We start from the raw sequence: 17,719 nt of genomic DNA, 5'->3' as shown, positions 1-17,719 counted from the left end.
ATACACTCATAAACAACTGCACAGGGTCGCCGAACTGTGCTTAACTCTTTTCAATTTTACTGCTAATTTACCAGTCGAATTATATAATCTGTATTAATTATTTTACATAAAGAAATACTCTAAATATATAATAATAGGTTATTTTATTTAAGAATAAACTAACATAACAAATAACTATAACAATTCATGGACTCAGAAATGTAACACATTTTCAAATTAACTACACCTGTCTAATAAATGTCTTTAATATAAAAAAATTTCTCAATAAACGTAGTTCTTTTTAAATACAGAGATAAGACCATTTTAAATGTTTAGTTGTACTTTAATAACGAATTGGCAATATAATCTCACTCCGAGGGTGATATATTCCCTAATTTTGTAATATGTTAAAAAATACCAACCTAAAAAGTCAATTTAAGCATAAATTAGCTAAATATTTTGAAGTATATAAATATATAAAAGTTCAGATGCAGTTATAAAATGTAAACTTAGACATTTTCTGTAATAGATATTGAGCTAATATTGCTTTTTTTACGTAAAACGCACATCTAACAAACAAAGCACAATTTGTCTTCAGTTCGTGAAGGTAAAACTTGGATTATTTATCACGTCTCCGAAGCGGGAGGCCAATCTGAGCTCGTATATAACTTCCGTTTATCATCTTACAACATACATATTCTTGTTACCTTCACATTGCTGAAAACTAAATCGCATTATGTATTGCAATTCCGTATTCACAAATTGACAGTGCATTTATATTGTATACTTTTGAATTATTTTATATTACAACATTACTAGAAAGTTTAATTCCAGTAGTATTCAAATGGTAAAGTACACATGATGTGTGCTGCAGATCTGCTGATGTACACATGATGTATGTTGCAGATCTGCTGATGAACGTACACATAATGTGTGCTGCAGATCTGCTGATGTACACATAATGTATATTGCAGATCTGCTGATGTACGTACACATGATGTGTTCTGCAGATCTGTTGATGTACACATGATGTATGTTGCAGATCTGCTGAAGAACGTACACATGATGTATTCTGCAGATCAGCTGAGGCTCGGGAAGTCAGTGATGCAGGTTAAGCGATTGGAATGCACTGTTCATGGAATTTGCAGAACGAAGTATCAGTTCCCTCACGAGTAATACATAACATGAGAAGGTGCGGTGCAGTAGCAACCTGTGTTTCAGAATGTATCACTTTTACATCGTAGCGTAATATCTCCCTCCATGTAAGTAAAATCTTTATTACGTGTGTATGTACAGGCTGTGTAGTATATTAATCATGGAATAAAATAGGCAGTCATAAATAGCCATATTACAATCACCACATCACCACACGTTTACACACTGGAATTTACTTGTAACGTATCACCAGCGGTAAGAATCACTGTTACAGCAAACAAACTGTTACACAGCGATAGTACCAATCTGCGGCTAATGACGTGTGGGTAATTATAATATAAATAGCTGCAACCAGGGCTCAGCTTGCTTACGAGTGACATTCCAGAAATCGATTTTAGTTATTTACTCTGTTTTACTGGGCATTACTGCAGTATCAATATTAACAACAATCAAACCAACACTATGTTTTCAGAATCTGTTGAACGAGGTATAACAGTTTTCATCCTATAATGTTTGAAGATGATGTAGAGATCCAACATTTTTCAAAACTACTATATTATTCATTTAAACAAAATTTAGTATTTACAAATTATTGCTAAGAAAGATCAATTATCACCAACCATATTTCGTTGGTTTTTTTAACATTTTAAACCTCATTTATGTCCTAGTAGTATCTTGAGACAAAAATACAAAATTATAGGGCGGATACATTTTTTCAGCCCCTAAAGACACTAGAAAATAAATACGAGCTACATTTTTTTATCTCTCTTTAAAAGTCTTAAGTTTTACCGCTCATCAAGCTTGATGTTGTATGCATAAAAGTAAAGCTCAATGCAAATTTCAAGTCATTTTGAGAATTTAGTTCTGAAGAGAAACTGGAGAACCTGAAATGGAGCTCAACTGACATTCACATTGAATCATCCCTTACTATCAGGGCTACATTCGATGTAGAAAAATCATTCGCTTAGCCGTGTATTGGCATCGTGTCTAAAACATCTTAGTGCACTAAACTGTGCACCTGGTGTGACAATGAGAATACCTCTTAATCTGTATTACACTTGCTTTTGTAGCCGAGGTGTCTTTGATGAAACGCGAAGAATTTGTTTTTAGCTTTATGTCGCCGACTTTACCTGAATAAAAGCTCATGTAATATTCGGTTGACGGTACCTACAGCGAAGTCTAACTACTTTTACATATTATATGAGAATATATTAACAAAAACAGGAGTATCCAAAGTCAAAATATATTATAACTAGTCCTCAAATATCGGTGCGGTTAGTAATCAATAGATTATATTAATAGATTCAGTGATGTCATGTCAAGCTAAGATCAGTATCCTGACGTAACAACTAATATCCACAGTCTGAATATTTTATAACTGGTCCTCAAATATCGGTGCGGTTAGTAATCAAGAGATTATATTGATAGATTCAGTGCTGTCATGTCAAGCTAAGATCAGTATCCTGACGTAACAACTAATATCCACAGTCTGAATATTTTATAACTGGTCCTCAAATATCGGTGCGGTTAGTAATCAAGAGATTATATTGATAGATTCAGTGCTGTCATGTCAAGCTAAGATCAGTATCCTGAGGTAACAACTAATATCCACAGTCAGAATATTTTATAACTAGGTCCTCAAATATCGGTGCGGTTAGTAATCAAGAGATTATATTGATAGATTCAGTGCTGTCATTTCAAGCTAAGATCAGTATCCTGACGTAACAACTAATATCCACAGTCTGAATATTTTATACACTAGTCCTCAAATATCGGTGAGGTTAGTAATAAAGAGATTATATTGATAGATTCAGTGCTGTCATGTCAAGCTAAGATCAGTATCCTGAGGTAACAACTAATATCCACAGTCAGAATATTTTATAACTGGTCCTCAAATATCGGTGAGGTTAGTTAATAAAGAGATTATATTGATAGATTCAGTGCTGTCATGTCAAGCTAAGATCAGTATCCTGACGTAACAACTAATATCCACAGTCTGAATATTTTATAACTGGTCCTCAAATATCGGTGCGGTTAGTAATCAAGAGATTATATTGATAGATTCAGTGCTGTCATGTCAAGCTAAGATCAGTATCCTGACGTAACAACTAATATCCACAGTCAGAATATTTTATAACTAGTCCTCAAATATCGGTGAGATTGTTAATCAAGAGAATAGCTTCATAAATTCAGTGCTGTCATGTCAAGCTAAGATCAGTATCCTGAGGTAACAACTACGTAATATCCACAGTCAGAATATTTTATAACTAGTACTCAAATATCGGTGAGATTGTTAATCAAGAGAATAGCTTCATAAATTCAGTGCTGTCATGTTAAGCTAAGATCAGTATTCTGAGGTAACAACTACGTAATATCCACAGTCAGAATATTTTATAACTAGTACTCAAATATCGGTGAGGTATATAGTAATCAAGAGATTTGATTAATATATTCAGTTCTGTGATGCCAAGCTATGATAATAATTGGTTTGGGTGCTACTTGCTGCTAAACGTCTGTGTGTTAACAACGGTTAGCTGGCGGAACAGGTAATACAGTATACCTGCATCTATATTGATACGATTAGTATTACAAAACAGGCAATGCAAGGATTATGAACTTGCGATTTCACAGGTTGGACAAATACAAAATAATCCCATTAGGCAGAATGCAAAGAAGCTGATTATCTCAGTAAAAGATGCTGCCTAACTGCCTAGAAGACACTGCTCGATACATTTCCCAATTTCAAATGTAAATCAGTCACCGGCTTGTAGTACATTTGCATAAATAAATGTTTCATGAAACACGAGTAACTCATAAAGTGGATAAATGTCCGCCTAGCACCCATCTCGTACATTTGAATACACAATCACGTTTCACATCAAACTGCTACTACGCTTTAATAAAACTTGTATAATGCATTGTTTATACACACTTAAAACAGTTGTTATACTTAAGGTAAATGTAACTGATTTACTTTTAAATTTATCTTACATAAATCAAATATATTCTTCACGTACTGATTATATTCATTAGTCCTGTAAGAATTCCTACTCAAATTAAACAGAGTTCATTAAAAGTTTTGAACATATGTCTTATAATTCCTGAAATAATAGAAAGACTTTCTCCGTAACTTCCTGAAAGCTTGATTATTAAGAAATCAGACACTTTACCACACAGATTACTCAACTTGTAGTCAAGCAATAATTATCTCTCCAAAAAAGGATATGCTGCATTCAAAATTGATCCTCTTGCAATACGGTACTAGTAGATGAAGACATTACTAAACTCTAAATTAACAAACTAATTTCATTTCGGCTTATTATGACTTACTAATCTGTTGCCTTTCATGTTTCGTCACAATCTATTAAAGTTCTTCTCTGATATCAGTACCACATAAAAGGAACAGCTATCAGAGTGCACAGTTGCTCTAGTACGAGAGTTATCAGAGTTCAGAAGATCCTATGGTCAGGGGTTTACATAGAATGGTGGATCCAATGGCCGTGATCTCTCCTAGGTCAAAATTCCTATATAAAAAAGTCTTTCACCTTCCAGAAATGTATGTCTAAAATTTAATATATAATGGAAACTTTCACATATCTATACATTCAAGAAACTGAAAGCTTAACAGCCTGAGTATACGAGATCTGGGAGCTTACCAAGAGAAGGCATTGATTGTAAGTCATAAGTAAAACTCTGGTGGTATTCTATAATTTATTTTTAGTTTTATTATCATTTGAGGTTTATTTGTGATAATATTTGGTTTACCACAAGTAATTTTTATGTCTCAAACTTTTGTACGAACAACAAATGCATTGATTTTCACTGTCGTTGTTTTCTCATACACAAAACCCCACGACAAGGATTACAGCTATAAAATTTCTATATAAATTATATTTTAGCCATGAGGGTCAGACTCAGATGACAACGCTAAATAAAAGTGAAAATGTTTTCAATGATTACAGGAACTGGTGAGATAGGAAAAAACTATTTAAGTAACAAGTAACAAAGTTATAGTTAACAGAAACACTTTGAATGTTTAAGAATAGTTAAAGCGTTAAACAGATTAGACACCAACACATATTCAACAGATTTCAAACATATATTTCAGTGTTCTTGCCTCAACGGCTTAATCCCCTTTGAGTAATCCAAGTTCAAGGATCCTTCTTGCTGCTTTTGTCGCTGTTTCATGTGACTCTCAAAGTAAATCCTGAAACATTGTTCACTAAACGTAGATAAGACAAATAATCCCAAAATATTTAAGGAAAAAATAAGTGACAATAATAACATATTAAATTAATATTGATTTATTCTTAAATTGTATATTTATATAGAAGGTTACGTCAAAAAAGCCAGGGACTACAATGTACTGCTGCAGCTAGGAAGCCCTACCAAAGGCAAGGGTTCTCATCGGATATCGGTGACCTCGACTATTTCACCGCGGAGGATGAAGAAGTCAATGTAGTGAGAAGCGATCTAGGTGACCTTTCACTGAACACAGCTGAGGGGAGCTCGGGGTCCGTAAAGTGTTGTGTACGGGACACGGGCGATCGGTAATAGGACTGAAACACTGTTTTCGGTCACATCATTGACTGTGCGCGGTTCACGGTTAAAGGTTAAGAAGGTAAGTGTCCGAGGCCATGGCTGGATAGTGGACGTGGTGGTGGAATGAGGACAGTGACGTTATGAAAGCAGCCAATGTGGTTTATTGAACTCAAATCACCCCATATGACGTCACAGCATCATACGATCCCATAAATAGATGTATCCAGCGGCCTTTGGTAAACTATTACAGAGCCGGTAAACATAATCATGTGTTACTATATAAAATAATAATTATTATTATTATATTTAAGACATTACATAAAGCACGGAGATTTTTCGAATGGACAGACTCAGCTTGGGATGAGTGTTCGGGAAGGTTTGAATTAGGAAGATCGTTGCTCAAGTTTTTTGGCACAGATACCATAAGCGACGCGTGAGGGTCCGGACTGAAAGGGTAACATAGTCTTTTGTAGCTGGTTCTACAGCAAGGGTTTATCTGTTATTAGAACGTGAGTTTTACACACATACGCCAGGGACGAGAATCAGTCATGCTTTCCGAGAGGCTTTAGTCCTATTTAATAAAAAATCTGGTAATTTGGTGGACGTAGGATATCGCAGCTCTGAGGGTATATTACTTAGAGAGGTTGGTTGGAACAAGCGTTAAGGAGGAGAGATCTTTAGGTTGCTGTTACCTTGTCCTAATGAAAAGCGAAGAACTATCTGATATCCATTCGACGAAAATAAATAGTTAAGACTAATCTGAAAATACAAAATTAGACAGATTTTTGAATCTACGTCAGTCGGGATTCTTGTGGGCTCAGGTAGAAGTTGATGATGCGCAAGCTAGGTGCTAGAGCAGTGAGTCCTGTGCTCGCTTCAACGTCTATGAAAAATATCATCAGTACTCTCTTTCCAGGTCATCCATGTACCTAGGTGGGTCAGTAGATTGAGCGCTTCAGGAGGGCTCCCTCTTTAGGGGAGTGGAGCTGAGTAAAGCTTTTGATTGACGAGGAGTAGCATATTTATTCCGAATCATTTGGAGATATCCGTATAACCTAAAACATATTTTAGATGTTTGGAGATGGCCCTGGTACAAGTATTATTGCCCGAGTTGCTGCTCAGAGCTCCATCCTGTGCCTGGCCGGACTCCACACGTAACGTCAGAGAACAAATCCAGTTTGCGAGAGGGAAAGCGGCATCGCAGATATCCTTGCCTTACCGAGCAGTGGTGGAGCCCGCTAGCTCAGTGGTAGCGGGTGTTATGCGGAACGATTTTCTGGCTCAAGAGAAGGAACAAATATTCCACTGGAAGAACAAACTTGGAGCCTATCAGCCGTCTCGCTGCCTGAGAACACTGGCGCATTATTCTACACTTGACAGGCGGAATAATGAGTTGAAAGCGGCCTGAACGCGTTTTCTTATTCAATATCGGTCCGTGTGAGCTGAACGTGGGTTGGTTGAGATTAATGTACTTAATTACTCACCGGCTTAGGGTATTTTTGGAGCTACCACTTTAAGGGGGGAAAATTTGGTAAGCCGACGTGCTAGTGTTGAGACTCCATCCTTGAGGACGCTCACAATACGTTTGAGTGTGAGTGAAGGATAGTTCATCAAATACAGTTGCAAATATGAATTTGGGATTTGCCACACTACAGGTACACTGCAGTTTCACAATTAAATGTAAAAGCTTATTGAGCTTAAAGATACAAAGTTCCATTTTGAAGCCTATGTCGTAATAGTTTTTCAAAGTCGTGCTTTTTAATGGGTGCGAATCACACTTACCGAGAAATGCACAGTTTACTACCCGAGTGTTCCTTACTATCATTTTCAACCGACAAAATTATAAGGTCACAAACTGTATCAATCATTAATGAAAACCTCAATATATTGTACATATTAAAGCTGTTACTATTACTCAATATTTTATTGGACCATATTAACTACAGTATCCTTTTGTTAAACTTTACACTCAACATTAATCTGTAAGAGACAGGTGGAAAAATATGCAATACACAAAAATTATATTTAAGCCACAGAATTATTGCAGGATAAAACATTATGTTTAATTTTGAAAACAACTAAAAACTGTAATTAACTAAATTTACTTGTTTTAAATAACGTTGAAGTACTAGATTTAATAGACCGTCACAACAATATGACGCGAACAATACAATTTCAGCTGTACTACATAGTACATGAAGCATCCAACAAGATACATCATTGTAGCATATATTACAATCTGTTGGTTTTACACTCTCTGCTAAAATACAATAACCTAATATCTGAATTATTCAAAGTATTTTTTGTTTCTCAATTCGGGTTTTCTGTTCATGATTTCATGTAAAGTTGCTCAATCGAGATTTGGAGATATTTTCTATGGAGACAAATTGTCAGTAAATAATTTTTAATACCGAATTATATAATTAAATACAATTAAATTATTAGACAGCGTTAATCACTAAATGCACAGGGTGTATATGTACTTAAGGTGTAAGGCAAGTGAGTGAAATTCTATCCTGAGAGAGGGGGAAGTGACCCTTGGCATGACATTGGGAGAGCTAATTTTAATTTACTAGTAATCAATGTAGAGAACTATGAGTTTGAATATATCAAAGGCTCAGACGGAATTCCTTGAGAGCCTAATGAGTATGAAGAGTAACATTTAAGAATGTAGCATTCGCTAAATTTGTTTATAGATTTAATTCATACATAAATATGAGAAACAATATGTACAAAAATATTTTAGAATATTAGTGGACTTTTTTAAGAGTATAAAAATGAAATATGTAATTTCATGAGAAAGGATCCACAGATGTCTAGCTGATTCTCTTTTCGTAATAACTAAATACAATAGGGTAGATTAGTTCAAAAATCTCGTGATTGCATCTCGAAGGTCAAACAAGGGGTCGGTGATTATATAATTTAGGCTAAGAAAGGTGAGTACTAAAAGCTCTGGCTCGCGATTTTGCGGCGTTTCTTAGTCCTTGGTGTATGACTGTGTACGTGTCATTTTGCGAAGTTAGAAATAGCAAAATGTAAACTAATTAGGGTTTCTTTTTACCGAAAACTTGTATTATTTTAATACAATTTAGATAAACAATTGGAAATTGACGAAATTATGAACGGGAAGATTGCAGGTTGTTACAACTTAAATCAAGATTTTTTCAAGTATAGATTTAAATTGTAATAGTATTTAAAGGTTTTTTCAATAGAAGTTTAATATTCAACATTCATAATAAATTAATACATATATATTTCAAGGTTTGCATTAAATACATTTGGAAGTAATATAGTTAAATTACAGATTGCACATTTAATATGTGCTAAGTAGAATTTTTCAATAGAGTTTCGGCTATAATTTTATTTACCTTCCCTTATAGGAGAGTATAATTTACAATCAAATGTAATTATGTCTTATTTTATTAGGATTTTAAAAGAAGACAGTTTAATTTTAGTTTGACTATTAAATTTTAGATAAGAAGTTTAAATGTTAGTTTAATTTATTTGAAGACTTTTCTTGGGAAAGCTTTTTGAAGACAAGTTGCCCTGTAATTCGTGGATTAAATTTAAATGTTTTGAATATTGGAGCAAGATTATTTTATTGAAGCAAATTTTTATATTGAACTTTAAATTGACTGTAATTTAATAACCCAATGTAGAAAATAAATTGAGAATAACTCTTCTGTCTATCTTTACCGATAGTAAATAACATTAAATAACTCTAAAACTAGTAACTGAGGTACAATTAAACTGATCAAACAATTGTATTAAGAGGAAATGTTGGTTAGATTACTGTTTTACTGTGCAGTTATACTTTATAAGTAGTATCAAGAACTGGAACTATTTAGTCAGTAAGTAATTTTATGTGACTATAAGTTTTAGAGACACAAAAATCGTTTAAGATAGCCTATTTGGAAATCACTTTCTACGGCTTTCCAATAATCCAGCCTCATTTAATATAATGTTATTTTCAGAATGTCAGAAACGCGTTCTTTACATAATTATTTAATTGATAAGATAAGAAACAATTATTGATTTTTTTCTGGATAAATCTAAATCTAAACGACATGCAGATATTAATTTGTGACATTGCTGAAACTATTTCATTATTTAACAAGTTAAAAATACTTCATAATAAAACCTGTGAAAATGTTATAAACAAGATTGCACGGATAAAGGTTTTAACTCAATCGTGGAGCATAATAATGTTTCTGTTCAGTTACATTAATGTTCTGAAATGCTACGTAGACATTCAGAGGGTACCCGGTATAAATGTAGGCCTATTCTTATTTGGAAATCTATTAGAGCTACGCCCTGCCTATGTCTAAATTAGAAAAAATCAAATCTGTTCTCTAAAACTGTGGAATAATTATCTGTTTTCTGTAAACATTGGTTTATGACAATATAACCATATATTTAATTAGTTTAACCACTATTTTAAGGATATTTATATATCACAATATAATTTTAAGTGCCTCTAAACACCTGCTGACAATTTTAAACTTTCAAAGGCGTTGTAGTTGACGATCGCCAAAGAGACTGAAAAATTTATTTAAATTATATTTTATAATATCAGTGCTTGATGATATGGTAATAGTGAAACAAAGATAACTTTGACAAATATGCTCTGCAAATCTTATTCCAGAGTGTGTAAGTGACGAATTAAAATCATCTAATGAATTTAATATACTTGAATTTGTAGGTTATAATATTAAAGTCTGAGAACAAGACTTCTACGATCAGATAGTATCTTAAATGCTAACTGAAGTGTTGCAAAAGCTTCCTAAGGATTTTCCCTTCTACCGGAAGTAGATTTTTTAGACCGAATTATGCTTCTCTGTCCTAAGTTGTAAAATATATGTCCTTCATCAGGACAACAAGGGAAACTCTAATATGATACTGAAAACATATTATACCAGAAGTAGATTTTTTAGACCGAATTATGCTTCTCTGTCCTAAGTTGTAAAATATATGTCCTTCATCAGGACAACAAGGGAAACTCTAATATGATACTGAAAACATATTATACCGGAAGTAGATTTTTTAGACCGAATTATGCTTCTCTGTCCTAAGTTGTAAAATATATGTCCTTCATCAGGACAACAAGGGAAACTCTAATATGATACTGAAAACATATTATACCAGAAGTAGATTTTTTAGACCGAATTATGCTTCTCTGTCCTAAGTTGTAAAATATATGTCCTTCATCAGGACAACAAGGGAAACTCTAATATGATACTGAAAACATATTATACCAGAAGTAGATTTTTTAGACCGAATTATGCTTCTCTGTCCTAAGTTGTAAAATATATGTCCTTCATCAGGACAACAAGGGAAACTCTAATATGATACTGAAAACATATTATACCAGAAGTAGATTTTTTAGACCGAATTATGCTTCTCTGTCCTAAGTTGTAAAATATATATGTCCTTCATCAGGACAACAAGGGAAACTCTAATATGATACTGAAAACATATTATACCAGAAGTAGATTTTTTAGACCGAATTATGCTTCTCTGTCCTAAGTTGTAAAATATATGTCCTTCATCAGGACAACAAGGGAAACTCTAATATGATACTGAAAACATATTATACCAGAAGTAGATTTTTTAGACCGAATTATGCTTCTCTGTCCTAAGTTGTAAAATATATGTCCTTCATCAGGACAACAAGGGAAACTCTAATATGATACTGAAAACATATTATACCAGAAGTAGATTTTTTAGACCGAATTATGCTTCTCTGTCCTAAGTTGTAAAATATATGTCCTTCATCAGGACAACAAGGGAAACTCTAATATGATACTGAAAACATATTATACCAGAAGTAGATTTTTTAGACCGAATTATGCTTCTCTGTCCTAAGTTGTAAAATATATGTCCTTCATCAGGACAACAAGGGAAACTCTAATATGATACTGAAAACATATTATACCAGAAGTAGATTTTTTAGACCGAATTATGCTTCTCTGTCCTAAGTTGTAAAATATATGTCCTTCATCAGGACAACAAGGGAAACTCTAATATGATACTGAAAACATATTATCCGGAAGTAGTACAAGCTCTATAAATAAGCGGTTTGTAAGCAAGGTTTTTGAGACTTATGTATATATTTTATTGATTGGGATAATAAAGCCAACTCAGCTGGATATCGGAAATGTAATAAATTTGAAACAAAAATGATCCTATACGCGCAAAACTTGATATAAGGGTTTTCACTCAACCTATGAGAGTCTCGACAGGAACACTTAAGCTATATGTACCAGAACGTATGCCTACTCGCGTTTGAAAAATATCATTGGGACCATCACATTAAATCATAATTACTTATATTAAGATGCTACGGAACTACGTGTGAAGCCGCTTGTTAAAGCCCGTAGTTACATATTATGATGGTATATCCGTGTGTGTTTTACTCAATCACGTACAAACTACTGGACGGATTGCATTAACATTTTACGTGGACATTATTAGAGCCACCGGTTAACGCAGGCCTATAGGTATATTCTCATTTCGAAACTCTCCCGAGCTACTACTGCCCAACGGACTCTAAAGTTGCAAATATACCATCTTGCTCTGTAAAGTTGCATTAAAGTAAACAAATATTAATTGAAAGATCCTTTTTTTTATTGTAAAACCCTTAAAATACAACACTTTTCTTGGAGAAGAAACGAGGCAAAATCAACTACGGCGCAAGTTATTATGACCTAAGTAAATTACAATGACCATATAAGTAGACATTCTGACATATTTTCTTGTTCGTGACAACAAGGTAAACTTAAAATTGTCGTCGGAAATATGACCATAAGGGCTCACACAAGAGCAAAGCCCACACAACTGCTTGAGAAGCTGCGGGTAACTGCTACAATGTATAAAACGTATTTGACAAAAGATTATCTAAAGAGTGTCTTTTTTATTTCTTATTTTTCTTGCATCTATTGTATAAAAAAAAGAATAAAAAGGCTACTCCAGAAGTAGGAATGTAAAATATGTGCTCCTGTTAGCTAAATTTCTCGGGAAAATGTTGTAGTTTGATGATTTGTCTAAGAAAGTACCATTATTAATGTTTACACTTTCACACAACCTTTGAACTATTAACCATCGATTGCTGTGTGCTCAAAATTACAAACATGAAATGTCTTTTGTAAATGTGAATAATTGATTGTTTTTATTAAATTATTATTATATTTTGCTGCAAAATTAAATGATCAGAAACAGGTATCTTTTCCTAAATGAAGGGTTACTTGTACGTTCGTACCTAATAACATTTGTGTTTTTATACAAAAAACGGTATAGTTTTTAGTTTATATCTAATAATATTTAATGGCACCTTATGGAGTTAAGCTGAATAAATTGTAGTAGTAAACAACTGCATTATCTGTGGACAGTATTATGGCCGTTATATAAGAAGAAAGTGTTGTTGTTGTTCACGTAAGTGTAAATCTCATACCTTCGTACTTTTTTGCAGCTAAGAGTTTCACATAAAATTTAATTTGCACAGTTATAATTAAATCGATGAACCTTTCCTCCATCCATTCATAATTATAGGCTGGACTATTACTAAAGTAATCAAGAAAAGTTTTTTATCTTCAGACAGTGATGCTCAGCTTCAAGTAGACGCTATATTGAGTAATGATTCTAACATACTCGCTTTAACTATTACCAACTCGTGTTCATTACTCTTTACATTTCGAGATAAACTTTTAATGGTGATCTACTTCACATTCATATATTACATTGGATATATAATGAACCTCTGTAACTACCATATTATCTTCTATTCATAGTAAAATAGGAAGCATTATAAAAAACTATTTAATTTTATTCAAGCACGATAACCCTCTACCTAACAGCAGTAAAACTAAGGTAATAAATAATCAAGTAAATTGATTAGAAACAAAAGACCCCACCTCAAGGCTCCTAGATCACATCACGTCAGAACCACTCGAGATTTCCACATTTAGATATTTAACAAAGTGGTCTACATTCATCCACTGAACACTCTTTGAATTCTTGGGGGAATGCAACCAGTATACAACAATAATAATTCCAATGTAATAGGAGATAATTTAACTATGTCTTAGTATTTTATCACTTAGTATTTGTTGGTTTTTTTCTTTTTATAAATTCATTTGCCGGTCCTTCGTTATTACGAACAGCGCTGAAGAAAAGTATTTTGAGACCTTGCTTTAATTCAGCGATCAAAACTTCTTTTAAGTAATCTTTTCTCAACATTTTGTTTTCATGGCACATTTTTAAATAAATTGCATTAGCGTTCGAAAATATAAGGTATTCCTTTTGTAATAACACTAGCAGCGGTTCCGCACGGAAGACAACGTTTAGAATACGATAGCTATAACAAGCTAATTCTCGTCTTTACGTCTAGCTGTCTATTTATCTGTCTGTCTGTGAGCACGACCTAACATAATTATATACTAGATAATTTGCATGGAACTTTATTTCTACACAGGCACACCGAGTTCGTTAAAGGTGCATGTTGCTCCGTGAGAATTGGCTAAGCGTTTGCAAATATTTTACATTTTTTTTAGAATATAGAAGAGAATTTATTGTAAGGTAATAACATCAGTAATGGTAGGAGTTACTATTGCATTATCAAGTAATCCTGGCAGGCTCAACTGAAAGTTGTACTTAATTGTTTAGTGTTTAGTCGAATCTTAAAAAGTAAATCTGCGATAAAAACATGTTATTTGTGTTATCCCATAAATAACATGTTGTACGGTAGTGTGATATTAATTCGTCTAATCATATCTGTTGGCGAAACCTGTGCTTACCAATTCCAGTAAACAGTAAAATATTCAGCATCAATTATTGAGCCGCTCCCAGACGCTGTTCCACTTCCGCCTTCCTGCAATCGCATTCCAACTGATTATTTGTTATACGAGTATTTTATTGAACATGCTGAACATCTTCGTATCGATATCATAATAAGGTTTAAGGCATTATAGTATGACAAAATAGTAATAATGTACTAGATAATTTTGTAACTGAATTTTACTGATATCAGGTAAACTTGTTAATTAGTAGTTCGTTAAGTATATCAGTATTGAAAATAATCCGTTCTAACTATCCTAAGAATCCTAAAAAGAAATCCAATTTATTGCAAACCATACTTAACACTAATATCACATGTGATAAGTAAGGAAATTCTGCTTTAATACTAATTGTATATACATTCTCCTACCATTTACTGACGTACTTAACTAATTATTTAAATATATTAATGTATATTCTATCACACTATCCTTTTGGACTTATGGGTGTTTAATTTTTTACCTTTTACATTCAGAGCAATACATTTAGATTTCCATGCATCATTAAATAGATCTGCTCTCTCCGTAGCTCACTTGTTGGCGGATCGAGATACTCGTAAACACGAACAAACGTTAGACGATCTGTTTCACCTGGAAAGACTATAGTCCGGTTCTTCGAGAAGTTCTCACTATCAGGGTGAAAGACTCGCGTGCGACAAGATAACTCGGGATGGTGCTGACCAGGCGGCTCTCGACACAGGTACTGCAACCCGCAGGAACAAACAAAAGTAAGGCGATCTGTTTCACCTGGAAATACTATAGTCCGGTTCTTCGGGAAGTTCTGACTACCAGGGTGAAAGACTCGGGTACGACAAGATAACTCGGGATAATGCAGTACAGGCGGCTCTCGACACAGGTACTTTAACCCGCAGGATCCAACAAACGTGAGACGATCTGTTTCACCTGGAAAGACTATAGTCCGGTTCTTCGAGAAGTTCTGACTATCAGGGTGAAAAACTCGGGTGCGACAAGATAACTCGGGATGATGCTGACACAGGTACTGCAACCCGCAGGATCCAACACACGTGAGACGATATGTTTCACCTGGAAAGACTATAGTCCGGTTCTTCGAGAAGTTCTGACTATCAGGGTGAAAAACTCGGGTGCGACAAGATAACTCGGGATGATTCTGACACAGGTACTGCAACCCGTAGGATCCAGTCTCACCGGTCTACTTTCATGTCTCTTGCTCCTCTCCTCGCCGCTTTTTATCGCTCACCACCTTCACCGAGCTGCTACTTTACACCTGTATCACAGAAATCCATCACCGACTCCAGTCCTGTGTGGTGTAACTAGCTGGCCGTTACCCACAGGAAACAGCTCGAATCATTCTAACACAGGGCTGTTCGCACGGGATACGCCCCCTTAGTATCGCGACGGTGGGCGACTACATCAAGGCGCAAGCTCGGCACCTCTTTGACTCGTCTGATTCCTCGGAGTGGGATCACATCAGGGCCTGGTCTTTCCGTGGACGACCTGAGACGTCCTAGGACATTGCCGGACGACTATCCTTAGACGCTTTACTCATCTAGACTTGCCGTGCATCCTCAAACTCCGCCGACCACGTACATCTTCTTCATTGTTCATTTACTTTTTGTCGACTTGACTCCATTACTTCAGCACTGTTCTATTCTTCCCGAGCACTAAAGTATATGCTGAAATACACTGATGCTTTGCCTTCCAGCAGTTGTTGGGGTATTTTTTCAGAAGTTGATCTGAGGGAAACCACCTCGCTTCAATGGTTCAGTTCAAGCTCTTTAAATTAATAACATATGTATAAAACTCGTTTGCTCCGCAGTTCTTATATTCCGGGTAAGAAACATTGCAGTGCACTTAATTGTGTACCTGATGAGACAATGAGACTGCCACTTCACCTAGATTACACATTATATTGTATCTTGGAGTCTCTGATGTTGAAACAATGCACAGGTTAATTTTCACTGAAGTCTGAGACAGCGTCAGATACCAGACGCAATGAGAGGAAGGTTAACTGGAGCTCAATGCAACGTTAAAATTGAATCAAAATTTCCTACCATTGCTGCGTTATATGTAACCTTTACTTTTAATCTGAAGAGTATTATTATACCTCTTAGTTGCTTTTACAACAGAAGTAGGTTTATATCTACTTATTTATATATCTCCTTAATCAGGATAACAAAAGCAAACTCGATTTTGTCACCACATATATATTAGACTGAATGTGAACTACAATAGCCAAAATTATATGTTTTATTACTGAAGTAGACTTTTCAGACCTATTCATGTATTTTTTCTCGATAGGGCAAAGAAGGCAAATTCAACTAAGCCACAAAATACTAAGGCCAGAGTAATTTACAATGGACATAAATTATGGCCATGGTATCCCTGTTTTTATAAACACGAAATTGCGTGCAAGGCCGGGGTTAACGGCTATTTGTACATTTTAGCTATAATATTAAATTTGTAATGTAATAGTTGAGTTGTGAATAACATGAGTAAAATATTAAATCATTAGTGTTAATTCGGCTTTTTGATTATAATTCTTTAAATTGCTTTTTATGCTAATAAATAAATTTATTATAGTGCATAATGCTAAAGTGTTGATAGATATTTCACGGATAACTAGTTTATATTTAACTGACAAGATGTTATCAGATTTACCCATGGACACAAGCGGATTTGACACGCTAACTCGCACAAAGCACAGAAATACAGTCTGAAATAATGTCGTAAACATAACAGAATTTTGAAATTAGAAAGTTAAAGCAATTTCAAAATTATTTTAATAAAATATAATTACACTTTATAACACTTTATAAATATATAGGGTTTTCACAAATGGGTGTCACAAACTTCTATCGGTGATGGTATTTCACATTTCAATCAAAACATATCATATAAACATGGGTCGAGAAAATGTCACCACTAGCCGTCATTTTGTATTTAATCGATATTATTATCTCTAAGACTAGTTAAGCTAATGAAACTAAGATCGGCACATAGATTTGGATACGTAAAATAAAAAAATATTGATTGTGTTATTTTCATTAACAATAACAACATTTTATTTTATTAACTACACATTAAAGGGTTATCTTAAAAATTTGTATAATGAAAGTTCAACTAAAACCCTTTTAAAATTTTTGTACTGACATACACGTGTTTTTGTATTCAACCATCATCAGAGTACATTAACCTCTAAATAAATGATAAAACACTAAATATACACATAT

This window comes from Homalodisca vitripennis, chromosome 1, assembly GCF_021130785.1.
Source record: "Homalodisca vitripennis isolate AUS2020 chromosome 1, UT_GWSS_2.1, whole genome shotgun sequence".
NCBI classification, from domain to species: domain Eukaryota; kingdom Metazoa; phylum Arthropoda; class Insecta; order Hemiptera; family Cicadellidae; genus Homalodisca; species Homalodisca vitripennis.
This window is presented reverse-complemented; position numbering follows the sequence as displayed.